Genomic DNA, 27,952 nt, shown 5'->3' with positions numbered 1-27,952 from the left:
GTTGCCACCTCTTAGTCTGGCATGTATCATTTTGTCCTTGCGAGACAGTATGGCTGTTTAGAAATTCACTGATCAGGTCAGGTGACATTTGGTGGCCATCATTTGCTGCTCGTCTGATCCATTTTAAAAGAAAGGTCAGTTACAAAATGCTACACACTCAGTGAAGTTCTATGTTAAAATATATGAATTTGGCGTGGTTCTACTGAGCATGGCAATAATTGTGGAAGATGATATTAGTGCTCAAATATATTGATAAAAAATGACACAAATCCCATTGCACAGGTCCTCCAAAAAAGCAGGCTCCAGCAGTTATAGGACAGCTGACCAGTATCACTCGACTTGTGATGGTTCCTCTCCTCCTTTACTTGTGCACTTTACCAACATATATTCCACTGCAATGAGGAAACAAGTGGGTGAACCCAGACAGTAGAGGGTGGGGTGGCAAGAAACCGGTGACCTGCAGCGAAATGGTCGCTGACGAAAACCATGACAACTTACAATAACAAAGCGCGACACACATCCAAAGACACATCTCAGAAGACATAATAGAGCAGGTTAAAACAGCGTGACATCAAGAGCGAGTGGAGAAGTATAGAGAGTGCGAGATTGATAAGCACGTCGTAAGTGATATCGATTTCTCGACGGGTTTTGAAGACAAGAAGAGAGTCGAAATGATGTAGTGCTGGAATTCCCGATGCCCTGGGTAAAGGTTATTGGGAAACATCTGATGACGGTACAGCAGAAACAGTGGTGATTGCAAATACTGTTCGACAACAGGTGACAAGGGAGGAGTGGAGTAAGTTCACAGCGATTTATTGCTTGGCAGATTGTTGTGATTGACAGGGTGTTATCTACAATAGGATTGATAACGTCGTCCACGTTTCTTCAAATTATATCAGTGAAGCAATGAGGACAACGGGATTTTGGTGGAACGGTACTGGACAGGGATTGGGGTATTAATCCTGGCCAGGAATTGAGCTGTGGCATTCGGGATACCTGCCGTTTAGGCTGTGCTCCTGATTTGGTCGTGGGTAGACAAAAACTGCAGTCGGAGACAGGGATAGTGGAATTGAACAGTTGCAGAGCCTAGTCATGTGACCATGTCTTACTGGTATTTGGGTAACTTGTGCTGGCTGCTGTTTGATTGGCTCCTGACTTTGAGATCAGATATCCTCCCTGGTGACCATTCATGAGCTTTAGTGAACTTGGGCAGCAGCTGGTTCTGGCAGCGGACACAGTGAGTATGATTCCTCCAAATAAATAGAAGTAAAAATACGAGCGCAGAATGTGGGAGCTGGGTAAGGAGTGTGTTTAAACATTCAAATCAGTAGCTGATAAAGGCACGGATGAGTTATCAGCAGCATTTGAGGTGAAACGGGGCCAGCAGAATGGGTCATTGCAATGGCGCAGTCTTGTGGTTGTAAGCTCATCTCGAGGTTACTATCTGACCAAGGTTGCGAAAAATAGGGTTCAGTCATCGACACTTTCCAGGAAAAGGAATTATGGCTAGAGAGTGAAGATTGTGGCAAGAAACAAAGGATGTAGCTTCTGCCTTTCCAATATTTAATTGAAGGACGTTGCTGTTCACCCAGTACCAGATTTCTGGCATGCTGTGTGACAATCCAGAGACAACTGAGGAACGAGAGATGTGAGGGTGAGGTAGAGTTTGGTGTCTTCAGCACAAATATTGAAACTGACATTCTGTTTCTGGGTGATGTCACTGGAAGACAGAATGTAAGTGAGAAATAGACCTTTCGGGATAAACAGAGACGCTGCTGCAGAAATTGGAATCGAATCCACTGATGTCGATATTCTGGCCATGATTATAATGATAAGAATGGAAACAGGTGATTGCAGTTCCAGACACGGTGAGGATGGTGGAGGGATTTGGAGGATTGACTGATCAACTCAGTCAATTGCTGCAGACAAGTCGAGAACTGAAGGAGGAAAAGTTGATGTTTATTTCAGTCACACAGGATGCCATTTGTGATTTTGATAAGAGCTGATATGGTACTGTGGCAGTGACGGATGTCTGATTGGAGGACTTCAACCATGGAAACTGGAAAAGATAGGCACAAATTAAGGAGGCACCATGAAAAGGCAAGAGCTTGGGATGGAAACTGAGTTTGGAAATCGACTAAAGAAAGGGTTATAAAATAAAGACTAAAAGTGCTGGAAATACTCAGCAGGTCCGGCTGCATTTGCGCAGAGAGCAACGGAGTTAACGTTTCAGGTCAGTGAGCTTTGATCAGAAATGGCAAAGGTTAGAAATGTGATAGGGTTTAAGCAAATAAAGCGGCGGTGGGGCAAAAGAGATCAAACTGGAATGTGTTGATAGGCTAGTGTGTCACAGAGAATAACTGAGCATGAAGTCATGGGGCAAAGGCAAAGAGAGTGTCTTCATGGCGTGGTTAAAGACAACACGTCAGTGCAGAGAGGGTGTTCAATGACTGAATAACAAAAGCTCTAGCCAAAAGCACAAACCTGAATAAACACAGTGGGCACGAATATGGTGAAAAAAATTGAATGATGGAACAAAGTACAATAATACAAGTAAACATGAAAGATAAAGTTAAAAATAAAAAAATGGGGGGCCAGTCATGCGCTGAAATTATTGAACTCAATGTTCAGCTCGCAAGGCTGTACAGTGCCTAACTGGTGAATGGAGTGATGTTCCTCGATCTTGCCTTGAATGGAGTGATGTTCCTCGATCTTGCCTTGATGTTTACTGGAACACTGCAGGAATCCAAGTATAGAGATGTGGGCATGACAGCAGGGGTGTGTGTTGAAATGGCCAGTGACAGACAGATCAGGATCATGTTTTCAGATTGAGTGGAGGTGTTCAGAAAAGCGCTTAACTAATCTGCGTTTGGTCTCCCCAGTGTAGAGGAGACCGCAATGTGAGCAGCGAATACACTATACTAATTTGAAAGAAGTACAAGTAAAAGGCTGTGTCATCTGAAATGAGTGTTTCGGGCCATGGATCGTGAAGAGAGAGAAGATAAAAAGGGAGGTAATACACATCCTGCGCTTGCATGGGAAGGTGCCGTGGGACGGGGACGAGGTGGCGGGGGTAATGGACGAGTGGACCAGGGTGTTGCAGTGGGAACGATCCCCTCGGAAGGCTGACAGGGAGAGGAAGATGTATTTGGAGGTGGCATCACGCTGCACGTGGCGGAAATGGCGGAGGATAATCATGTGGATGTGCAGGCTGGCGGGAGGAAAATGTGGACAAGAGGATCCCAGTCGTGGTTCTGGGAGGCAGAGGAAGGGCTGAGGGCACAGGTGCAGGAAATAGGCTGGACACGATTGAGGGCGCTGTCACCCACAATGGGGAGGAATCCTTGGTTATGGAAAAAAGAAAACATATTAGAGGCTCTGTCGTGCACAGTGAATAGTCACAAGGTTGAACACAGCTTCCAGGGAAACCTGTGCAGTGAATAGTCACAAGTTTCAACACATGGCCTGGGCGGAAGATGCACAGTGATTTATCACAAGATTAAACACAGGGACCAGGGGCTCCTACACAGTGATTGGACACAAGTTTAAACACAGGGCCCGCGGGGGGTGGGGAGGGTGGTGTTGTGGGGGTGGGTGGTGGAGCCTGCACAGTGAATGGTCACAAGTTTAAACACAGGGCACGGGGGATCCTGCACAGTGAATAGACACAAGTTTAAACACAGGGCCCTGGGGGAACCTGCACAGTGAATAGTCACAAGTCTAAACAGAGGGCTCGAGGGATCCTGCACAGTGAATGGGGACAAGTTCAAATACATGGCCTGGGGGAAACTTGCACAGTGAATAGTCGCAAGATTAAATACACGGCCCGGGGGATCCTGTACAGTGATTCGTGTCAAGTTTAAACACATTACTCGGGTGGATCCTGCACAGTGATTTGTGTCAAGTTTAAACACAGGGCCCGGGGAGATCCTGCACAGTGATTCTTGTCAAGCTTAAACACAGGTCCCGGGGGGGAGCCGCACAGTGAATAGTCACAAGATTAAACATAGGGTCCGGGGTGAAGCCACAAATGAATAGTCACAAGATTCAACACAGGACCCGGGGTGTACCGGCACAGTGCTCTTACCATTCCCTCTGGAATGGCCACTGGTTAGATTCTAAGCCTGGTGGGAACTGCTGGAGCGTACCAGTTATACCAACTCTGGAAGTGAACAGTTTGCTCATACAGTAGAGTTAAATCTCCTTCTATAATTTCCAAGGCATATGATCCAAGAGGGCCGGACCTACTAGAGAGCACTACCGGTGTTGCTTCCCGAGCTCAAAAGGCTAGAACAGAACTCCACAGCACCAAGGGAGGTGAGCTGCCCATGCCTCCGGGTGGTTGCTAGTTACCTCCCAAAGAAGCAGGTTGCTGACTTTAAGAACAAAGTAAGTTGTATTAGCATTCATCACCCAACCACCACTACTGACACACCGGACGTCTCTCTACCCCCAACACAAGTACAGTGATATAGGGGGAGAAGTGTATGGCAGACTTGGGGCAGCCAGGTACTGGTGATATGCCTGTAATGTTGTAGACATGAACCCAAATGACATTCGCTCATATTGACCCCATAGCCTACAGCTTGCAGATTAGTCATCTTCTGCACAGGGTAAACACACCATGTGACACAAGCCTTGCAGCAGAATAAGTGGTCATGTGTGGGCTTCAGATGCAAAATTAGCAGTCAATAACTTCTAGTGAAATAGCCGACAACCACTCAGTTCGAAGGCTCACATATGAAGAACAGCGACTTGGGCAAAGTAGTGGGAAACTGCTAACACCTGTCAAATTGGAATTCAGTGGAATCACAGGCTTCAACAGAAGACAAGTCCGGAGCAGCCATTGCACAGTATACCAGCTTGTATCTATACAGTAGTTTTAAAGCAGCGAAATGTCCCAAGGCACTTCACAGGAGCATTAGCAAAGAAAAATTGGCACTAAGGCAGGGGATATTTAGATCAAATGACCAAAGAAAATATTAGAACAAATGACCAAAAGCTTGATCAAAGAGGGACGTTTTAAGGAGTGTATTAAATGTAGGACAGAGAGTGAAGCAGTTTAAAGATGGTGCACCAGCTCATTGCCTCTATGCTGTTTCTTCACGGAGCTATCCAGTCATTCCCAGTCCCCCCACTCAATCCCCATTGCACTGCAAGTTTATTACCTTCACGTTGCTGTGCAATTTCAATTTGAAGTCATTGATTGTCTCTGCTTTCACCACCCTTGTGGGCATCAGGATCCAGATCATTACCACTCGCTGTGTAAAAAAGTTCCTAATCATGTAGAGCCTCCATCTCTTGCTCAACGCCTTCAATCTGTGTCCTCTCGTCCTTGTACCACGAGTTGCAGGGAAAGGTTTTTCGTTCTCTAACGTATCTAAGCCTGTCATAACCATGTACACTTCCATTAAATCTCCCCTCAACTTCCTTTGTTCGAAGGAGAGCAGCCCAGCTTTTCCAACCTAACCTTATAACTAAAATCCTCTATCCTCTGGTAAATCTCCTCTGCATCATCTCAAAAACTGTTACATTCTTCCTAAACTGTAGTAATGATAATTGGACACAATACCCCAGTTGGAGCCGAAAAAAAGAGCTTTATACATTTTCAGCATAACGTCCCTACTTTTGTACTCAATGCCTCTGTTCAGGAAGCCCAACATCCCACATGATTTACTAATCACACTCTCATTATGTTCTGCCACCTTCAAAGATCGATGCATATGCATCCCCCGGTCTTTCTTTTCCCCCACACTCTTTAGAACTGTGCCATTAAGTATAGATTGACTCTCCCTATTCCATCTGCCAAAATGCATCAACTAACACTTGTCAGTATTGTATTCCATCTGTCACCTGTCTGCCCTTTCTGCTAGCCTATCTATGTCCTTTTGGAGGCGGTTCATATAATCTTCACTTCTTGCCACCTCTCCAAGTTTGGTGTCATCTGGAGATTTTGAGATTCTACTCTGTATTCTGAGATCCAAAGAAGTAATAAAGATCAATGCAGGAAAACATTGCTGTCCCACTGACTCTTGGGGAACACCACTGTCTACCATCCTCCAGTCTGAAAAACAATAATTTACTATGATTCGGTGTTTTCTGTCCTGAAGCCAATTTTTGATCCAATTGAACACAGGTCCTCCTATTCCGTGAACCTCAGTTTTGTTCACCAACTTTTATGTGTTGCCTTGTCAAACGTTTTCTTCAAATCCATACAAAACAACATCCACCACATAAAATAAAGGCAAAATACTGTGGATGCTGGAAATCTGAAATAAAAACAAGAAATGCTGCAACCACTCAGCAGGTCTGGCAGCATCTGTGGAAAGAGAAGCAGAGTTAACGTTTCGGGTCAGTGACCCTTCTTCGGAACTGACAAATATTAAAAATGTCACAGGTTATAAGCAAGTGAGGTGGGGGCAAGAGATAACAAAGCAGAAGGTGCAGATTGGACAAGGCCACGTTGCTGACCAAAAGGTCATGGAGCAAAGGCAAACAATATGTTAATGGTGTGTTGAAAGACAAGGCATTAGTACAGAAAAGGTGTTAACGGACTGATTATTGAACAGCAGCAAGTGCAAACATGAAAAAAGTGGGTAACCAAACTGAGAAAACTAAGATGAAATGAAACAAATGCAAGAAAAGGTTTTAAAACATTTAAAAAAGAAAAAAAAGTAAAAAGAAAAAACAGCTAAAAATGTTAAAGATAGGTTAATGAACTGTTTATCCCGGATTCTTCAGTAATGCTTGGGTCCAAGCTTACCTTCCAGTCACATCAGTCGTCCGTTGTACCTTCCAGGGCTGTCGGTACTGTGCAACTGTGATGTGAACTTTACCTTGAACAGACTCCTCTGACTCACTATCATTCCCACGCGGGATAATAATCTTTGAGTTGGTGCGTGCTGAAGACTGAGGGGATGATGGTACATATTGGTGGTGCTGTTCGGGCTCGCCATCTTCTGAAGGGCGTAACCAGTGAAAACAGGGAAAAAGGATGAAGGAATGGAAAACATTGGGCAGGTTATAAAGCTTGCTCCATCTGAGAGTGGTGAGGCATCCAAAATTTGGGAAGGTTCCTTAAAGAGATTCGCTAGCAGAACAAATAGAAGAGAAGAGAGCCAATCGCAATTCAGATCAGTTTGGACGGTCACGTACTTCATTGCCGATGTGTTATCTTTGGAGAGGTCTTCAGTTGACGAGTCACAGACCATTTAATGTATAAGTTCAAGTTATGGTGTGGGTCAGTTTGTATGAACTAATTGAGTTTGTACGCAAGGAGGTCAATTTATGAAAACTATAAGTTTATGGTTTGCAGGCCATTAGTTGGTTTATGCTTCATTCACTCGCTGTTGATTGCATTTCTTGTCTTGATCTTGAAGAAATGCAGAAATACTGGATGGGTGTCCGTTTCTGACTTGAGAAAGCAGCTTTTGCATCAGTTGAAGCCATTGGCAGAGTTTATGCAGGAGGATCTACAAATTTATGTATGCATTATGATGTAAGTATAACCAATTGTTGCCCAGTATTCAAAAGAGGATGAGGCTATTATTGTGTAACTGTAGCCGCACACTGTGCAGAATTCCACAACAGAGGTAAAAAAAAAACAGTACTTATCAATGGAGGGAGATTTAATGTATCAAATTACGCCTTGCAGATTTCAGCATTCATCATCTCTATAACTGTAAATACTGAATTGTTTATGCACAATTAGAGGGACATATTCCTACTTCAATGCAGCCGACGAACTGTGTAATATTGACCAGCAGAGGGAGGCATTATTGTAATCATGGTTCTGTGCAGAATCAGCAGGCAGATGTGGTCATTATTGAATCAAAGTGAACATTGCGCTGTGCAGTGTTCAACAGTGTGACAGTTAGTCAACTTATAACTCGGAAGTTACAATTTCTGCCTGCATTATATCTGGTTAAGTTTATTTTCATATATATCTCTGAATGATGAAAATCTTTCACTGAACTTGTCAAATTTAATGGGGCCCAATTGAATTTCTTTGCTATGAATCAGAGTTTTATTGTTATGTTATTCTCCCCAAACGTCAGTGAGATCATCAACTCGGGACAGACATGTATCAGCCGCTCTACAGGGAGGGAGAGAATGGATCAACGTCTGAGAAGATTAGTTTGCAAGAGTATGATCTGCAAGCTTCAATATGTATTGTCAAACGACCAGATACCATCTTTTGAAATTAGGATATATATATTGCAGTTCTGGGTTGTACTAAATCAGACTCGCTGATGCTGGTGTTCCTGGTGAGACTCGATGTAGAAATATTGATGCCTCTAAATTTTAATAGAAATATAGACGGTTCTGGATTGTGTATCGATATTTGCGGGTATTCCATGGAATTGACAGTATTTGATCAGGATCTCTGGGAGTCTGGATGTTTCTTCGGGGGAGGGGGACAATATGACTGTCAAAGAATTTACAGATCAGGCATCTGTCTGTATCTGTCGAACCCATTTCCCACACATACGCCATCACCCCTACCCCTCCCTCCCAAAACAGTTTCAGTGTTCTCCTTGCCCTCACTTTCCACCCCAGCAGCTTACACATCCAAAATTTTATTTTCCTCAGTTTCCACCATATCCAGCGTGATGCGACCAACCAAACACATCATCCCCTGATCTTCACTGTCAGAGTTCCGAAGGGACCATTCCCTCTGCGACACACTGGTCCACTCCTCCATCACCCCATCACCTTGTTCCCTTTTCACGGCAAATTCCCAAGCAATTGCAGGATGTGTACTACCTTTTACCTCCTCTCTCCTCACCATCCAAGGCTAAAAGCAATCTTTCCAGGTGAAGCACCAAATTAGTTGTATTTCCTTCAATTTAGAAAACTGCTATGAACAAGAGTTAATTCAGTCTCACAGCTCCACAGATCACAACATATTGGTAAATATTTCCAGCTACCAGAAAAATAATCACATGAAACACTTTATTTGCACCCCCTACCCGCCCCCCCCCCACCCACCGCCCAGAATAAAGCAGACCAAACCAGGTTTCTTAAACAACAAAATTAATTAATTAATGAAACAAATCTATAGCTGAAAATATTGTATATCTTATTACTCGTCCTAACTCTTATGCACACACATATACATTCAAACACTGGTTAACCGGTTGAAAAGGCTTTTCTCTTTCCAACTGTTTCCTGAGAATAATAAAATAACTTCGTCATAATATTCTGGTCAGATATTCCCGGGTCGGTGAGGTGTCCCAGAGTCCAATAGTCGGATGCCACTTGAAATCTCGACAGGCGGGTTCAATGAACAGTTTGTGATGGTTTGGAGTTCAAGGCAATTCGTCTGCAGCAGGCGTCACATAAATCTTTCAACAAATGGTGTAGCAACAGGCCTACTTGGATTTTGAAGCAGCTGTCTAGCAATATAAGCTTTCTTGAGCTGTCTGGGTTTTCTAAAACATAACAGGCAACAGGAATCACTCTTGAGGCAGCGATCTTTCAGAGACTGGAGGCAATATGATTCTGTCCCTTTAACAATTCAGGGCTTCCTTTCTGCAAAGTAGTTTTCCACCACAGAATGTTGCAACTCCTCTTTTCCGAGGTCTTTTCTCTCTCCAGGGCTCTTGACCCCTCTCCAAGCAGACCACAACCACACCGCAAATGTAGGATTATTTTTCCACGAGAGGAAAATCTTATTTTTTCAGATAATAGCTCCTTTTTCTTGTCTGCAAACATAGGACCCAGCCAGATCGCTGCAATGCTGCTCAGCTCACTGATCTCTCACAGTGCAAAGTGAAACTAAAACCCGAACAATAAGTCATGTGACATTCATAAATCTTCCTGTCATTTCCCTGTTGAGCTGCTTGGCAACAGGTGCCGAAAATCTGAACTCAGTTCCAACACCAAGTTGCAGCATCCAATGTTCACAGAAAATCCTTTTGCTCAAACATGTAACATCATACAGAATTCTTAGCGTTCAATACAAAAAAATTAAAGGTCTTGTGACATTATTGTATTTGCTGCTTGACTACGAGCTTCCTATTACTTGCCATTTTAATTCACCACCCTGCTCTCACACCCACATTTCTGTCCTTGGCCTCCTGCAGTGTTCCAGTGAAGCTCAACACAAGCTCGAAGAAAGCACCTCGTCTTCTGATTAGACACTCTACAGCCTTCGAGACTCAACATCGAGTTCAACGATCTCAGTTCATGACTGCCATTAGTTTTTTATTTATTTATTTGATTTCATTTTATTTTTAACCATGTGTCAGTTTGGCGTGCTTTTGCTTTTGGACAGAGCTTATCATTGCACTGCAATTAATACCCTCTCTGGAGTAATACTATGTCTTTCTACTACATCTCTTAGCACTCCCTTTTCCTTTTATTCCGTGTTATCTCTGTTATTTCACACAACTGGAATTAAAAGTTAGTGTAATGGTGACCGTGAACCGATTGTCGATTATTGAAAAAAATCCATCTGGTTCACTCAAGTCCTTTACGAAAGGAAATCTGCTGTCCATACCCGGTCTGGCCTACAGTAGCATCCAGACCCACAGCAATGTGGTTGACTCATAAAATGTCCTCTGAGCTGGTCTAGCAAGCCACTCAGTTGTATCAAACCATGAACAAGTCTAAGGAATGGAATGAATCCAAAAGAACCATCCAACGTTGACCTCGGCTCTGGAAACACAGCCCTGTCGACTCTGCAAAATCCTCCTTCGTAACATCTGGGGGCATGTGCCAAAATTGGAAGGGATGTCCCACAGGCTATGCAAGCAACAGCCTGACTTGGTCATACTAATGGAATCATACATAACGGACAATGTCGCAGACACCACCATCATCATCCCCAGATATATCCTGTCACACTGGAAGGACATGTCCACCGACGCTGGTGGCGTAGCGGTATACAGTCAGGATTAAGTTGCCTTGGAAGCCCTCAACATTGACTCTGGACCCCATGACGTCTCATGGCATCAGATCAAACATGGACAAGGAAACCTCCTGCTGATTGCCACCTCGCCTGCACGCCCCCTCCCCCACGCCTTGGCTGAAGAATCAGTGCTTATCCATATGGAGCTCCCATTGGAAGAAACACTTTGCACAGCAAGGGCATAAGATGTACTCTGGGTGGAAGACTTCAATGCCCATCAGCAAGAGTGGCTGGGTAGTACCACTGCTGACCAAGCTGGCTGAGTCCTAAAGGGTACAACATTGAGACTGCGTCTGTGGCAGCTGCTGAGGGGAGCAACAAGAGGGAAAAACCTACTTGACCTCGTCTTTCCCAATCTACCTGCTGCAGATGAATTTGTCAAAGGCAGTATTGGTAGGAGAGACCACTACACAGTCATCGTGGAGACGAAGTCCTGTCTTTACATTGAGGTAGACTCACCATTGTGCTGTGTGGCACTGCCACCATGCTAAAATGATTGCAAAACAGATCTAGCAACTCATAACTGGGTATCCATGAGGCGCTTTGGGCCATCAGTAACAGCAGAATTATATTCGACCACAATGTGTAACTTCATGGCACGGCATATCTCTCACTCTGCCATTACCATCAAGCCGTGGGATCAACCCTGGTTCAATGAGAGTGCAGGAGGGTTTCCAAGGAGCAGTACCAAACATACCTAAACATGAGGTGTCCGCCTGGTGAAGCTACAACACAGGACTACTTGCATGCCCAGCAGTGGAAGCAGCGTGCGACAGAGAGCGCTAAACAATTCCACAACGAACAAATCAGTTCCTAACACGATGCCTTCCCCACCCGTATTGCCAGTCCTCCTGACTCAAAGGCCATCTCCAAAAGGCTTTAAAAAGTCAACCTATTGAAACAGGAAAGCGTTCCAGCCACATGACACACAAGAGACTTTTAGAGAAAGCAGGTAAGTCCTTTGGTCGATGAATTCCATTTTTCCCACAGTTCATAGACAACTCCTCCTCCCCCCTCCCACAAAGTTATCTTACTCTCTTACACCTACAAGCAAACAGTTTTAAAAAAATCATTCTTCATACTGTCCCCACTCACTTGCCTGGATGAGTGCCTGTCCAATAACACAAACAGCTCAGCAGTCCTGTCGCATTTAGCTGTGAATGGTGGTGGACAAGTGAACAAGTAACAGGAGGAAGAGGTCCCACAAATATCCACATCCTCGCTAATAGGGGAGCCCAGTACAGTACTGCAAAATACAAGGCTGCAATATTTACATCTATCTTCAGCCAGAAGTGCAGGGTGAATGTTTCATCTCGGCCTCCTCCTGAGGCCGCCAACATCACATATGTCAGTTTTCAGCGAATCTTATTCAATCCACGTGTCATGAAATAGCTGAAGGCACCGAATACTGCAAATGCTGTGGGCCCTGACAATATTCCGGCAATAGTAGTGATAACTTATGTTCCAGAGATAGCCATACGCCAAACTAAGTTGTTCCAGTACGCCAACAACAGTGACATCCACCATGCAATGTGGAAAATTCCCCAGGTATGTCCTGTCCACAAAAAAAAAGGACAAATCAAACCTGGCCACTTATCGCCTTATCAGTCTACTCTCGATCATCAGCAAAGTGATAGGGAGGAGGGGTGGTCATTGTTATCAAGCGACACTTGCTCAGCAATAACCTATTCACTGACGCTCAATTTGGTTCCCACCAGGGCCACTCAGCTCCTGACTGGATCACAGCCTTGGTCCAAACATGGGCAAAAGAGTTGAAGTTCTGATGTGAGGGGGGTGTGACAGCTTTTGACATCACATCAGCATTTGACTGAGCATGACATTAAGAAGCCCTAGAAAAACTATAATCAAAGGGCATGTTGGAGTATTACCGAGCACAAAGAACGTTGGTTGTGGTTGTTGGAGGTCAATCATCTCAGCCCCACGATGAGGAGTTCCTCAGGGCAGTGTGCTCAGCTCAACCGTCTTCAGCTGCTTCATCAATGATTTTCCATCCATTATAAGGTCAGAAGTGGGGATATTCGCTGATGTTCAACAACATCTGTGACTCATAATATACTGAAGCAGCCTGTGTCCATATGCAGCAAGACCTGACAACATCAAGTCTTGTGTTAATAAGTGGCATGTACTATTTGCACCACACAAGTGCCAGTCAGTAACCATCTCAGACATGGTATAATTGAACCATCTCCTCTTGATGTTCAATGGAATTAGAATTGTTGAAATCCCCACTTTCAATATCCAGTGGGTAACCATGAACCAGAAAGTGAACTGGACCAAACAGGTAAACACTCTGGCTACAGGCGCAATTCAGAGGTTAGGAATTCTGCCGCTAGTACCTCATATCCCGTCTCCCAAATGCATGTTCAACATCTACAAGGCGCATGTCAGGAGTATGATGGAATGCTCTTCACTTGCCTGAATGGGTGCAGCTCCAACAACACACAGGAACTTCGAAACCATCCAGGACAAAGCAGCCCGCTTGATTGGCACCCCAGCCACCACCTTCAGCATTCATTCGCTCCAGCACCGACGCACACTGCAAGTAGTGTGTATCAAGAACAAGGTACACTGTGGCAACACACCAAGTCTCCTTCGAATAGCACCTACCAAAGCCGCTACCACTACTACCTAGAAGAACAAGGGCAGCAGATACATATGAACACCACCACCTGAAACAATCCCCTCCAAGCAACACTCCATCCTGACTTGGAACTGCACCATCGTTCCTTCACTGTCGCTGTGTTAATATTCTAGCACTCCCTTCCTTACAGCACTATGGGTGTACCTACACTCCCAGGACTGCAGCAGTTAAAGAAGGCAACTCACACCATCTCAAAAGCAATCAAGGATGGTCAATAAATGCTGGTCTCGTCAGGGGCGCCCACTCCCCATAAATGAATAATAATAAAAAAATAATCGCTCCTGCCCTACGTCCTATCGCACATCTTAACTTTATTTCTTCTTAACCCCTTTTTTCACTTTCAAAAAATAAACTATGACATTTCTCATCTTTCCCTGTTCTGCTGAAAGTTCACAGACCTGAAATGACCTAATTTTGTCTCCTCAGATGTTGTCAGATCTGTTGAGTATTTCCAGCACTTTCTGATTTAAGGTCAGTGTTTATTGGTTTGCCCGAGTGTCAGATTATTAATAGGGATCTCAGAAAATGACAGTGCTGGCATACAGATCCTCAGATCTCTATATTCATACGACATCCTCTTCAGCGAAATTCTGAGGAGATCTTGCATGTGTAACATAATTTATATAGGTTAATAGCTGAGTATCAGTGCTTACTGCAAGTTCCTTGGTTAGTATTACAATTTTCAGTATGTTCATGTGTAAGTGCCACTGTTTACAGGATTGATCAGTTCCTCGCAGACAAAAGGAATTGACCCAAGTATCTTAAACCTGCACCATTCTGAGCTTGCGCTTCAAGTTTCTTTGACAACCGGCTGCTGTCATCACCCATGTCTCAGACTGAAATTGTCAGTCTGTGATATCTGCAAAACACACCTCAGGAAGAGGAGTCAATCAGATTGAGAAAAGACCGCTTACACCTGCAGAAACCAAGGAGAGTGTGGCAGAGTTACAGATGGAGATGGTGAGAGGGGACAGTAACTGCAGTGAAACAGGGACACCAGCAGATGGAGATAGTGAGAGGGGAGACAGTAATTGCAGTGAGACAGGGACACCAGCAGATGGAGATGGTGAGAGGGGGACTGTAACTGCAGTGAGACAGGGACATCACATTGGGGGATGACAAAAGCACTTCTCCTCTTTGACAAATATTTCATATTTCCCTCCCACTGTGCTGTATCAGCAGCCAGACCTGGAGCCCACACTGAGAGATGACTCTGTCGTGCCAGTCACTGCACTGTCATCGTGCAGGCAGAATTGGAGACCACACCGAAAGCTGACCATGTGGTGCCTGTCATGGCACGGTGATGCAGCGAGTAACATGTGAAGTCTGAGAACAAGTGATTAAATATCGGTTGTATTGAAATGCTGCCCATGCCCATTCCTCCCAGCCCTGCACCCAGAGATCCACGAACACCATTCTTCTCTTACATTTAGCTCAGATCTCCACTGCACCTGGACAGAGAAAATCTCTGCATGAGGATTCACATGCCCACACACTGTGAAGGAACTAAAGTTATTAACAAAACAATCTGCACAAATTGACACGGATAAACGTTTAACTAATATTACGTTCACAAATTGCACTCAAATTAATATTCATTCATGTGCCACCCAATAGTGTTTCCTTGAAAGCTGTGTGTTTTCCAATTCTGGAGCTGCCCCTCTGACCTCAGTGTGGTGGACGCTTACTGCAGTAATATAAATGGCACTGCAGAAATTTACAACCAGAATTTTCGGCAGTGCGACCAATAGTGGGACTGACTTCTGGTTGGAGCATCTCGACTAACTTGGTGGTGCCTGCATGGGCATCGAACGAGGGTCTGTCAAGGGCGCAGATGCACTTCCCTCTTGAAAGAGGACACCGCCTGCAGCTCCCGTAGCACCAGTCTGCTCCCATGGGGCTGTACATTATAACTCACTGATCTGCATGAGAGAAAACTAAAGGACATCAGTGATCCGACCAAAGCTCCTCTCCATTCGAACCACTAAATCTGTCAATGCTGCCTCTCTACTTTTCGAGGCTGGAAGGGATTGTGGAAATCAGTGCCCCAACAGCAGCAGGTTGGGCTTTAATCAAAGCTCGCCTGTGTGAGTTGGTGTTTGTTTGTGTGTGTGTGCGTGTGTGTTTGTATATCTGCCTGGCTTGGTGCCTGGGTTCTGATCGGTGTGCGTATGTGTGTTTGTGTGTGAGTCTGTCTGTCTCTGTTTGTGTCTATGTGTTTGTATTTCTGTCTGATTTAGTGCCTGGTGCCTGGTCGGTGTGTGTGCGTGTGTGTTTGTGTTTGTGTGTGTGTGTGTATGTGTGTGTGTGTGTCTTTGATTGGCTGTCTGGCTCACAGCCTGGGTTCTGATTGGTGTGATTGTGTGTGTGTGTGTGCGTGTGTGTGCGTGTGTGTTTGAATGTCTGCCGGGTTCGGAGCCTGGGTTCTGATCCGGGTGTTTGTGTGCGTGTGTGTGTCTGTGTGCGTGCGTGGCGTGTGTCTGTGTTTGTATCTCTGTCTGGCTCAGTGCCTCGGGTCTGATCGGTGTGTGTGTGAGTTTGTGTTTGTGTCTGTGTGCACGAGTGTGTGTGTTTATCTTTGTAGACCTGTCTGGCTTGCTGCCTGGGTTCTGATCGGTGTGCGTGTGTGTGTTTGTGTGTGAGCCTGTCTCTCTCTGTTTGTGTCTATGTGTTTGTATCTCTGTCTGATTCAGTGCCTGGGGTCTGATCGGTGCGTGTGTGTATGTGTTTGTGTTTGAGTGTGTGTGTGTGTGTGTGTGTGTGTATGTGTATGTGTGTGTGCATCTTTGTATCTCTGGCTGGCTCACAGCTGGGTTCTGATTGGTGTGATTGTGTGTGTGTGTGTGTGTGTGTGTGTGTGTGTGTGTGTGTGTGTGTTTGTGTGTGTGTGTGTGTCTCTCACTCTCTATCTCCCTCTGTCTGTCTGTGTGTATGTGGTTGTATATCTGTCTGGATTAGTGCCTGGGCTCTGATAAGTGTGTGTGTGCGATTTTGTATACGTGTGTCTGTGTTTATATGTATGTGTTTCCATATCTCTCTGGCTCAGAGCCTGTGGTCTGATTGGTGTATCTTTGGTGAGTATTTGTATGTCTGTCTATGTTTGTGTGTGTTTGTGTGTGTGTGTGTGTGTGTGTGTGTGCGTGTGTGTGTGTGTTTGTATATCGGTCTGGCTCAGTGCCCGGTGTCTGATCTGTGTGTGTGTGTGTGTGTGTGTGTGTGTGTGTGTGTTTGTGTGTGTGTGTGTGTGTGTGTGTTTGTGTGTGTGTGTGTTTGTGTGTGCCTGTGTCTGTGTGATTGTATATCTGTCTGGCTCAGTGCCTTAGGTCTGATCGGTGTGCATTTGTGGGTGTGTGGTGTGTGTCTGTGTTTGACTGTATGTGCTTGTATATCGGTCTGGCTCAGTGCCTGGGGATTGATCTGTGTGTGTGTGTGTGTGTTTGTGTGTGACTGTGTCTGTTTGTTTGTATATCTGTCTGGCTCAGTGCCTGAGGTCTGATCGGTGTGCATCTGTGGGTGTGTGGTGTGTGTCTGTGTTTGACTGTATGTGCTTGTATATCGGTCTGGCTCAGAGCCTGGGGTCTGATCAGTGTTTGTGTGTATGTGTTTGTGTGTATATGTATATCTGTCTGGCTCAGTGCTTGTGGTCTGATCTGTGTTTGTGTGCGCGTGTGTGTTTGTGTGTGTGCGCCTGTCTGTCTCTCTTTGTGAGTGTGTGTTTGTACATCTGTCCGTTTCAGTGCCTGTGTTCTGATCGGTGTGTATGTGTTTGTGTCTGTCTCTGTTTGTGTCTCAGTGTTTGTATAACTGTCTGCCTCAGTGCCGGGGGTCTGATTGGTGTGTGTCTGTGGGTGTGTAGTGTCTGTCTCTGTTTGTGTGCATTTATTTGTGTATCGCTCCAGCTCAGTGCCTGGGGTCTGATCAGTGCTTGTGTGTGTGTGTGTTTGTATGCATAACTTTCTGGCTCAGTGCTTGTGGTCTGATCGGTGTGTGCCTGTGCGTGTGTGTGTGTGTTAACGTATGTGTGTGTGCTGTGTGTTTGTGTCTGTCTGTCTCTTTGTGAGTGCGTGTTTGTATATCGCTCCAGCTCAGTGCCTGAAGTCTGATCAGTGCATGTGTGTGTGCATATATCTGTCTGGCTCAGTGCTTGTGGTGTGATCGGTGTGTGTATGTCTGGAGGAGCATGAGTAGGTCATTCGGCCATTCGGCCCTGCTCCGTCATTCATTATGATCATGGCTGATCACCTAACTCAGTAACCTGTTCCCGTTTTCGCCCCATATCCTTTGATCCCCTTAAACCCAAGAGCTATATCTAACTCCTTCTTGAAAACATACAATGTTTTGGCCTCAACTGCTTTCTGTGGTAGCGAATTCCACAGGCTCACCACTCTCTGGGTGAAGTAATTTCTCCTCATCTCAGTCCTGAAAGGTTAACCCCGTGTCCTGAGACTATGACCCCTGGTTCTGGACTCCCCCACCATCGTTAACATCATTCCTACCTCTACCCTGTCAAGCCCTGTTAGAATTTTATAGGTTTGATGAGATCCCCCCTCACTCTTCTGAACTCCAGCGAATATAATCTGGACCCATTCAATATCTCCTCATACGTCAGTCCCGCCATCCCAGGAATTCATCTGGTAAACCTTCGCTGCGCTCCCTCGATAGCAAGAACATTCTTCCTCAGAGACCAAGACTGCACACAATATTCCTGGTGTGGCCTCACCAAGGCCCTGTATAATTGCAGCAAGACATCCCTGCTCCTGTACTCGAATCCTCTCACTATGAAGGCCAACATACCATTTGCAGTTTTTACCACCTGTTGGACCTGCATGCTTACCTTCAGCAACTGATGTATGAGAACACACAGGACTCATTTCATATTTCCCTCTCTCAGTTTATAGCCGTTCAGATAATCATCTGCCTTCCTGTGTTTGCTGCCTAACTGGATAATCTCACATTTATCCAAATTATACTGCATCCGCCATACATTTGCCCACTCACTCAACTTGTCCAAATCACCCTGAATCCTCTCTTCATCCTCCTCACAACTCAACCTCTCACCCAGTTTTGTGACATCTGCAAATTTGGAGATATTACATTTAGTTCCCTCATCTAAATCATAAATATATATTGTGAATAGCTGAGGTCCAAGCACCGATCCCTGTGGTATCCTACTAGTCACTGCCTGCCATTCGGAAAAAGACCCATTCATCCCTACTCCTTTTTTCCTGTCTGCCAACCAATTTTCTATCCATCGCAATACAGTACCCCCAGTCCCATGCGTTTTAATTTTACATGCTGATCTCTTATGTGGGACTTTTTCAAATGCCTTCTGAAAGTCCAAATAAACCACATCCTCTGGCTCCCCCTCATCATCTCTCCTAGTTACATCCTCGAAGGATTCCAGTTGATTTTCCAAGCATGATTTCCCTTTCGTAAATCCATGCTGACTCTGGCCGATTCGACCACTGTTCTCCAAGTGCTCTGCTATAAAATCTTTGATAATGTATTCTCGAATTTTCCCCACTGCCGACGTCAGGCTGACTGCTCTATAATACCCTGCTTTCTCTCTACCTCCGTTTTTAAATAGTGGGGCGACATTAGATACCCTCCAATCTGTAGGAACTGTTCCAGAGTCGGTATAATTTTGGAAGATGACGACCAATGCATCCACCATTTCTAGGGCACTTCCTTAAGTACTCTGGGATTCAGACCATCAGGCCCTGGGAATTTATCAGCCTTCAATCCCACCAATTACCCAACACCATTTCTCTGCTAATACTGATTTCCTTCATTTCCCATCTCTCACTAAGCCCTGAGTTCCGCAACATTTCTGGTATGATATTTGTGTCCTCCTTTGTGAAGACAGAACCAAAGTATACAATTACTTGGTCAGCCATCTCTTTGTTCCCCATAATAAATTCTCTGTTTCTGACTGTAAGGGACCTACATTTGTCTTCACTAATCTTTTTATCTTCACATATCTATATAAACCTTTACAGTCAGTTTTTATGTTCCCCACAAGCATGCTCTAATACTCTATGTTCCCCTTCTTAATCAATTCCTTGGTCCCCCATTGCTGAATTCTAAACTGCTCCCAATCCAAAGGTTTGTTGTTTTTTTCCAGCTAATTTATATGCATCTTCCATGGATCTAATGCTTTCTCTAATTTACCTTGTAAGTCATGGATTGGCTACCTTTCCCATTTTACTTTTGCGCCAGACAGAAATAAACAATTGTTTCAGTCCATCCATGCACACTTTGAATGTTTGCCATTGCTATCCCACCGTCGTTCCTTTAAGTAACGTTTCCCAGTCCATCATAGACAATTCGCGCCTTATATCTTCATAGTTTCCTTTACTAAGATTCTGGGCCCCAGTCTCAGAATCAACTATGTCACTCCCCATCTTGATGAAGAATTCTATCATATTATGTTCGTTCTTCCCCATGGGATCTCGCACAACCACATTGTCAATTATTCCTCTGTCTTTACACAATACCCAGTCTAGGATGGCCTCTTCTCCAGTTGGTTCCTCAACGTATTGGTCCAGAAAACCATTCCGTATATACTCCAATAATTCCTCCTCTACGGTATTGTGACTAATTTGATTTGCCCAATCTATAGGCTGATTAAAGACACCCGAAAACACAAATGTTCCTGTATTGCATGCGTCTCTAATTTCCTGTTTAATGCCATTCTGAACCTCACCTTTACAGTTTAGGGGGTCTATATACAACCCCCACTAACCTTTTCTGCCCCTGAGTGTTTCTCAGCTCTATCCATACATGTGCCACATCGTCAGAGGTAATATCCTTCCTCATTAGTGCCTTAAAAATCTCTTTAACCAGCAATGCAACTCCACCGCCTTTTGCTTTTTGTATGCCCTTCCAAAATACTGAATACCCCTGGATGTTCATTTCCCATCCCTGGTCACTTTGCAGCCATGTTTCCGTAATCCCGACTGTATCATACTCGTTAATATATCTATTTGCGCGATTAATTCATCCACTTTATTGTGAGTGCTGCACGCGTTAAGGCACACAGCCTTACGGCTTGTCTTTTTAACATTATTTTGCCCCTTCCCACTATTTTTCACTGTGGCCTTGTTTGATCCTGGCCCTTGTTTTCTCTGCCTTTCACTTTTCCTATTCCCCTTACTGTCTTTTGTCCTTGTCTTTGATCATCCCTCCTCTGACTCTTTGCAAAGGTTCCCATCCCACCGTGTGTGTGTGTGTTTGTATATCTGTCTGGCTCAGAACCAGGGGGATGATCGGTGTGTGTGTGTGTGATTCTCTTTGTCTGTCTGTGTATGTGCTTGTATATCTGTCTCGCTCAGTGCATGGGGTCTGATCGGTGTGTGTGTGCCTGTGTGTGTGTTTTATCAACATCCTTGCTGGTAGATTTGCTAGTGCTGTTGGGGTGGGAGGGGGTGCTGTTGGGGGTTAAACTAATTTGGCAGCACAATGGTATAAGACTGGAGGTACAGTAGGGGTGATGCACAGTCAAATAAAGAAGAAAATCTACGTCAGTTTGGAAGGCAGAGCAAACAGAGACCTGTTAAGGCATGAGCGAATAATGCAAGGATGGATTGCATCTATTTTATTAATGCGAGGAGTCTTACAAACAAGGCAAATGATTTGAGGGTATTAATTAGCACATGGGATTATGATATTAATGGATCGGATCACAGAAACATATTTGTGTGAAGGGCAGGACTGGCAGCTCAGTATTAAAAGGTACAGAACCTTCAGGCGAGACAGACGAGGGGGTAAAAGAGTAGGTGGCATTGCACTGTTGATCAAGGAGTCAATTACTGCAGTAAGGAGGGGTGATATCTTAGAGGGAACCTCAAATGAGGGCATATGGGTAGAACCTCAAAACAAAAAAAGGGGCAATCATTTGGCTGGCAGTGTACGACAGGCCTCCAAACAATCAGGGAGATATAGAGGAGCAGATACGTAGGCAAATATGAGGCAGGTGTAACACTGATAGGGCTATAGTACGGGAGTTCATGTTCCCCCAATATTAGCTGGGATATTCTTTTTGCAAAAGGCTTAATGGGGGCGGAATTCTTAAAATGCATACAGGAGAGATTTTTGAGCCAGAAGGTAAAACTTCCGACAAGACAAAGAGCAGTCCTGAACCTAATCCTTGGGAATGAAGCTGGACAAGTAATAGAAGTATCAGTGGGGGAGCATTTCGGGCTTAGTGTTCATAACTCTGTAAGATTTAAGGTAGCTATGGAAAAGTACCAGGAGGGACTGGAAATAAAAGTACAGAATTGGGGGAAGGCCAATATCAACATGAAAAACAGGATCTAGCTAAAGTGGACTGGGACCACATACTTGAAGGAAAGTCTACATCAGGCCATTGGGAGTCAATCAAGGAGGAAATAGTGAGAGTTCAGAGCCAGCATGTACCCGTAAAGGTGAAGGGTAGGTCTAACAAGCGCGGGGAACTCGGGATGTCAAAGGATCTCGAGGATCGGATCAGGTAAAAAAGGGGGTTTGTGGCATATTTCGAGGGCTGAAAACAGAGGAGGCCATAGAGGAAAATAGGAACATAGAAAATAGGAGCAGGAGTAGGCTATTCTGCCCCTCGAGGCTGTAGAATGTGTAGGGGGGTGGGGGTGGGGGGGCACAGAAAACATGGAATTATGAGAGCGAAGAGCGGACATGAAAAGCACTGGTGGGCAAAATAAAGGAAAGTCCCAAGTCGTTTTATAAGTATATTAAGGGCGGGAAGATAACTAGGGAAAGAGTAGGGCCCATTAGGGACCAAAGTGTCAATCTGTGTGTAGAGCCGGAGGACATAGGTATGGTTTTAAATGATTACTTTTCATCTGCTTTGACGATGGAGAAGGAGGATGTAGGCATCGAGATCAGGGAGGGCGATTGTGTTATACTTGTACAAATTAGCTTTGAAATGGAGGAAGTATTAGCTGTTTTAGTGGGATTTAACGTGGATAAATCCCCAGGCCCAGACGAGATGCATCCCAGGCTGTTATATAAGGCAAGGGATGAGATAGCAGGGGCCCTGACACAAATTTTAAAATCCTCTCTGGAAACAGGAGAGTTACCAGCGGACTGGAGGCCACTGAATGTGGTACCATTATTCAAGAAGGGGAGCAGGGATCTAACAGATAATTGCATCAGTGGTATGGTAACTATTGGGAAACAAATTCTGAGGGACAGGATTAATCTTCACTTGGAGAGGCAGTGATTAATCAGCGATAATCGGCATGGCTTTGTCAGGGGAAGATCCTGTCTAACAAACTTGATTGAAATTTTTCGAGGAGGTGACTAGATGTGTAGATGAGGGTAAAGTGGATTATGTAGTCTACATGAACTTCAGTAAGGCTTTTGCAAAGGCCCCGCATGGGAGATTGGTTAAGAAGGTAAGAGCCCATGGGATCCAGGGTAATTTGGCAAATTGGATCCAAATTTGGCTTAGTGGCAGGCGGTAGAGGCTGATGGCCAAGGGTTGTTTTTGGGAGTGCAGACGTGTGACCAGTGTTGTACCACAGGGATCGGTGCGGGAACCCTTGCTGATTGTAGTGTACATTAACGATTCAGACGTGAATATAGGAAGTATGATTAGTAAGCTTGCAAATGGCACTAAAATTGATGATATTGTAAATAGTGAAGGAGGAAAGCCTTAGATTACAGGACGATATAGATGTGTTGGTGAGATGGGCGGAGCAGTGGCAAATGGAGTTTAATCCTGAAAAAGGTGATGCATAGGAGGGCTAACAAGGCAAGAAATATAAAATGGATGGTAGGACCCTAGGAAATAGAGGGACCGAGGGACCTTGGTGTACTTGTCCATAGATCATTGAAGGCAGCAGCTAAGTTAGATAAGGTGGTTAGGAAGGCACATGGGATACTTGACCTTTTGAGCGGAAGCATAGAATATAAGAGCAGGGAGGTTATGACGGAGCTGTATAAAATGTAAGTTAGGCCACAGTTAGAGTGCTGTGTACAGTTCTAGTCTCCACACTATCGGAAGGATGTGATAGTACTGGAGAGATTGCAGAGGGGATTCACCAGGATGTTGCCTGTGCTGGAGCATTTCAGATATAAAGAGAGACTGAAAAGGCTAGGGTTGTTTTCCATAGAGCAGAGAAGGCTGAGGGAGGACGTGATTGAGGTAGACAATATTATGAGGGGCATTTATAGGTAAGATCGGAGGAAACTTATTCCTTTAGCTGAGGGATCAATATCCAGGGGGCATAGAGTTAAAGTAAGGGGCAGGGAGTTTAGAGGGGATTTGAGGAAAAGAATTTGAACCCAGAGGGTGGTTGGCGTCTGGAACGCACTGCCTGAAGATATGGTAGAGGCAGGAACCCTCACGACATCTAAGAATTATGTAGATGAGCATTTGAAACGCCATAGCATACAATGGTCCGGGCAAAATGCTGGAAAATGGGATTAGAATAGTTAGGTGCTTGATGGCTGGCACAGACACGTTGGGCCGAAGGGCCTGTTTCTGTGCTGTATAACTCTATGACTCTGACTCTATGATTGACCACCGCACAGTCCTTCTGGAGACAAAGACCTCATTACATTGAGGTATACCCACCATTGAGCTGTGTGGCACTGCCACAATGCTAAATGGCATAGATTGCAAACAGATCTAGCAACTCAAAACTGGGTATCCATGAGGCGCTTTGTGCCATAGGCAACAACAGAATTATATTCAACCACAATGTGTAACTTCATGGCACGGCATATCCCCCAGTCTACCATTACCATCCAAATGCGGGATCAACCCTGATTCAAATGAGAGTGCAGTAGGGCTTCCCAGGAGCAGCACCAAGCATACCTAAAAATGAGGTGTCAGCCTGGTGAAGCTACAACACAGAACTACTTGCATACCCAGCAGTGGAAGCAACATGTGATAGAAAGAGTTAAACAATTGAACAACACACAGATCAGCTCCCAACCCGATGCCTTCCCCACCCGTATTGCCAACCATCCTGACTCCCAGGCCATCTCCAAAAGGATTGAAAAATCCAGCCTGTTGAATCAGGCAAGGCTTCCAGCCACATGACACACCAGATAAATTAACCATCTTCAGCTGCTTCATCAATGACCATCCCTCCATTATAAGGCCAGAAGTGGGGATGTTTGCTGATGGTTGCACAATGTTCAATCCCATTTGTGACTCATAATATACTAAAGCAGCCTGTGTTCATATGCAGCAAGACATGTAGAACATCAAGCCTTGTGCTAATGAGTTGCAAGTAACATTCGCACCAGACAAGTGCTCGTCAGTGACCATCTCAAACAAGAGGTAATCTAACCATTTCCCCTTGATGCTCACTGGTATTAGAATTGTTGATCCCCCACTCTAAATACCCAGTGGGTAACCGTTGACCAGAAACTGAACTGGACCAGCCAGGTAAACACTGTGGCTACAGACACAAGTCAGCTGTTAAGGAGTTCTGCCGCAAGTAACTCATATCGTGTCTCCCCAGTGCCTGTCCACCATCTACAAGGCACATGTCAGAAGTATGATGGAATACTCGACACTTGCCTGGATGGGTGCTGTTCCAACAACACTCAAGAAGCTCGACACCATCCAGGAAAGCAGTCCGCTTGATTGGCACCCTATTCACAACCTCCAACATTCACTCCCTCCACCACCGACACACAGTGGAAGCAATGTGTATCAAGAACAAGGTGCACTGTGGCAACACACCAAGCACATACCAAAGCCGCTACCCATATTACTTAGAAGAACAAGGGCAGCAGATGCAGATGAACACCACCACCTTAATATTCCCCTCCAAGCCACTCACCATCCTGACTGAGAACAAAACCGTCGTTCCTTCACTGTCGCTCGATTAAAATTCTGGCACTCCCTTCCTTGCAGCACTGTTGGGCGTACCTACACCCCAAGGGCTGCAGCAGATAAAGAAGGCAACTCACACCATCGCAAAGGCAATCAAGGATGGTCAATAAATGCTGGTCTCGCCAGAGACGCCCATTCCCTATGACTGAATAATAACAACAAGAACAAAAAATCTCTCCTGCCCTCTGTCCTGTCATACATCTTAATTTTATTTCTGCTTGCCGCCTTCTTTTCACTTTGTCAAAAAAACTATTACATTTCTAACCTTTTCCAGTTCTAATGGAAGGTCACAGACCTGAAATGCTAACTCTGTCTCCACAGATGCTGTCAGATCTGCTGAGTATTTCCAGCACTTTCTAATTTAAGGTCAGTGTTTATTAGGTTGCCTGAGTGTCTCATTATTAACAGGGATCTCAGAAAATGACAGTATTGGCAGAGAGATCGTCAGATCTCTACTTTCATACTGCATTCTCTTAAGTATTTGAGAAAGTCTGAGGAGATCTTGCATGTATAACATAATTTATATAGGTTCTTTGCTGAGTATCAGTGCTTACTGCAAGTTCCTTAGTTAGTGTGAGCATTTTTCAGTATGTTCATGTGCAAGTGCCACTGTTTTCAGGATCGATTAGCTCCTCACAGATGCAAGAGATTGACCCAAATATCTTCAATCCCCACCATTCTGTGCGTGTGTTTCAAGTTTCTCTGACAATCAGTTGCTGTCAACACCCTTGGCTCATACTGAAATTGTCAGTCTGTGAGATCTGCAAAACACACCTCAGGGGGACAAGTCTATCAGATTGGGAAAGTACCGGACACATCCTCAGAAACCAAAGAGTGTGTGGCAGTGTTATGGGGGCTTTACCTTGTTTCAACTCCTTTTTGTCTACATTGACATAACAGTTTGTGGAATTCTTTTATGAAACGTCCATTTCTGGGGAGGTTTTGTTTCATTCTATGTGAGATCCGGGGAATTAATCATTTGAAGGTTTTCTACCTGTGATAACTTGATAGTGGCAGCTCAGCTGTGTTCATTTATTGATCTGTTTTAGTTCTTCAGACTCTTTTCATTACCCAGATCTACTTCCACTCCCAGAGAGATCAGGCTGACATTAAATTTTATTTATTGGGGCACAGTGGACAGTTTATTGAAGCAACTGTCTACCTTCAGATCCCCTCTTTGAATTGAGTCACAGCAACTTAACCACTGACATTGACACAGGCTGCATTTCCATGGATTGGATCACAGCGAGTTAACACTTTACATTAACACAGGCTCAATCCTCCTGATTGTATTTGATTCTTAACAATATTCCTGCTTCATTAACCTATACAGGAAGCAGCCTCAACATCTCATGGCATCTTCTATTTTAAATTAAAACCACAGCGAGAATTGATGCATTGGTGTATCTGACTTTGCTGATTGAATTGGACTCAGAGTGATTTATCATGGCCTGTTGATATTGTGTGTTATACATTTGGAAATTGTACACAGATTACAGATATTCTGTGCTGTGATTCAGTTTTTGTGATAAGAGGTACGTTTATTTGCAGACACTGAGCTGTCAAATATTTCCAATGAATTAATGATATTGCCCAGAAATGCTTCCCCCGATACTTTGTCCTTCTGGATTTTAAACAACGTAATTTCATATTCCGAGTTGAAATATGCTGCTGCAGTATCTTGACATTACAGAGCAGCAGGCAAGAAAAACGGAAGCAGAGAAATCACCACAACGCCAGGTGCTTCCTCTCAGTCCAACAGAAAAACACGCAGTGACTGTTCTGAGGCTCTGCAGAATGTGAGCTGCTTTTCACATATTTCGGCAATGGAAAGCCGTTCTTGACTCCAAGTGATCACCTTCCAGAAAACAGATTCCTTTGTTTTAGAGGAAACACATCACATCCCTCCCTGTATAGTTCAACGATGGTGAACACTCACAACTTATGATGACCACTCAGTGTCTCAGTGTGTTCTGCGTCTCTCGACAGTCTCAATTAGAGATCACATTTCCTCAAATATTTGGCAGTTTTCCCAATAAAGCTGCACAGTCCCTATATGAAGTGCAGCAGTTTTGAGAGGAATTGCTCAGATACGCTCTGCTGTTCGACAGTGGGAAAATACAGACAAACGCAGCAGAAAAGCAGTGATTGCTGGATTGCTGGCAATGGTGGTAATGGTAATCGAGGTGGCTGCCCTCCACATCAACGCAACATTTGACCAAGTGTGTGCCTAAGGAGATTACTTTCCTGATCCCATGATATTCCCTTTTGCCACTCTCTCCGAAGTTATTTATCTATTGTGTGTATGTATTTACATTCAATTGCAACCTCACCACATTTCTCCATGACATCAACTTCTTTAAAAAGTCAAAATATAGCAGATGCTGGTAATCTAAAACATGATCTGAAAATGTTGGAACTACTTAGTAGTCGAGGCAGCATTTTGAGAAAGAGAAACAGACTTAACCCTTCCTGCTGGAGAACTTTCTTCAGAACTAGAAAATGTTGTGCTGTAACAGTG

Source organism: Heterodontus francisci, unplaced genomic scaffold, assembly GCF_036365525.1.
Source record: "Heterodontus francisci isolate sHetFra1 unplaced genomic scaffold, sHetFra1.hap1 HAP1_SCAFFOLD_157, whole genome shotgun sequence".
NCBI lineage: Eukaryota > Metazoa > Chordata > Chondrichthyes > Heterodontiformes > Heterodontidae > Heterodontus > Heterodontus francisci.
This window is presented reverse-complemented; position numbering follows the sequence as displayed.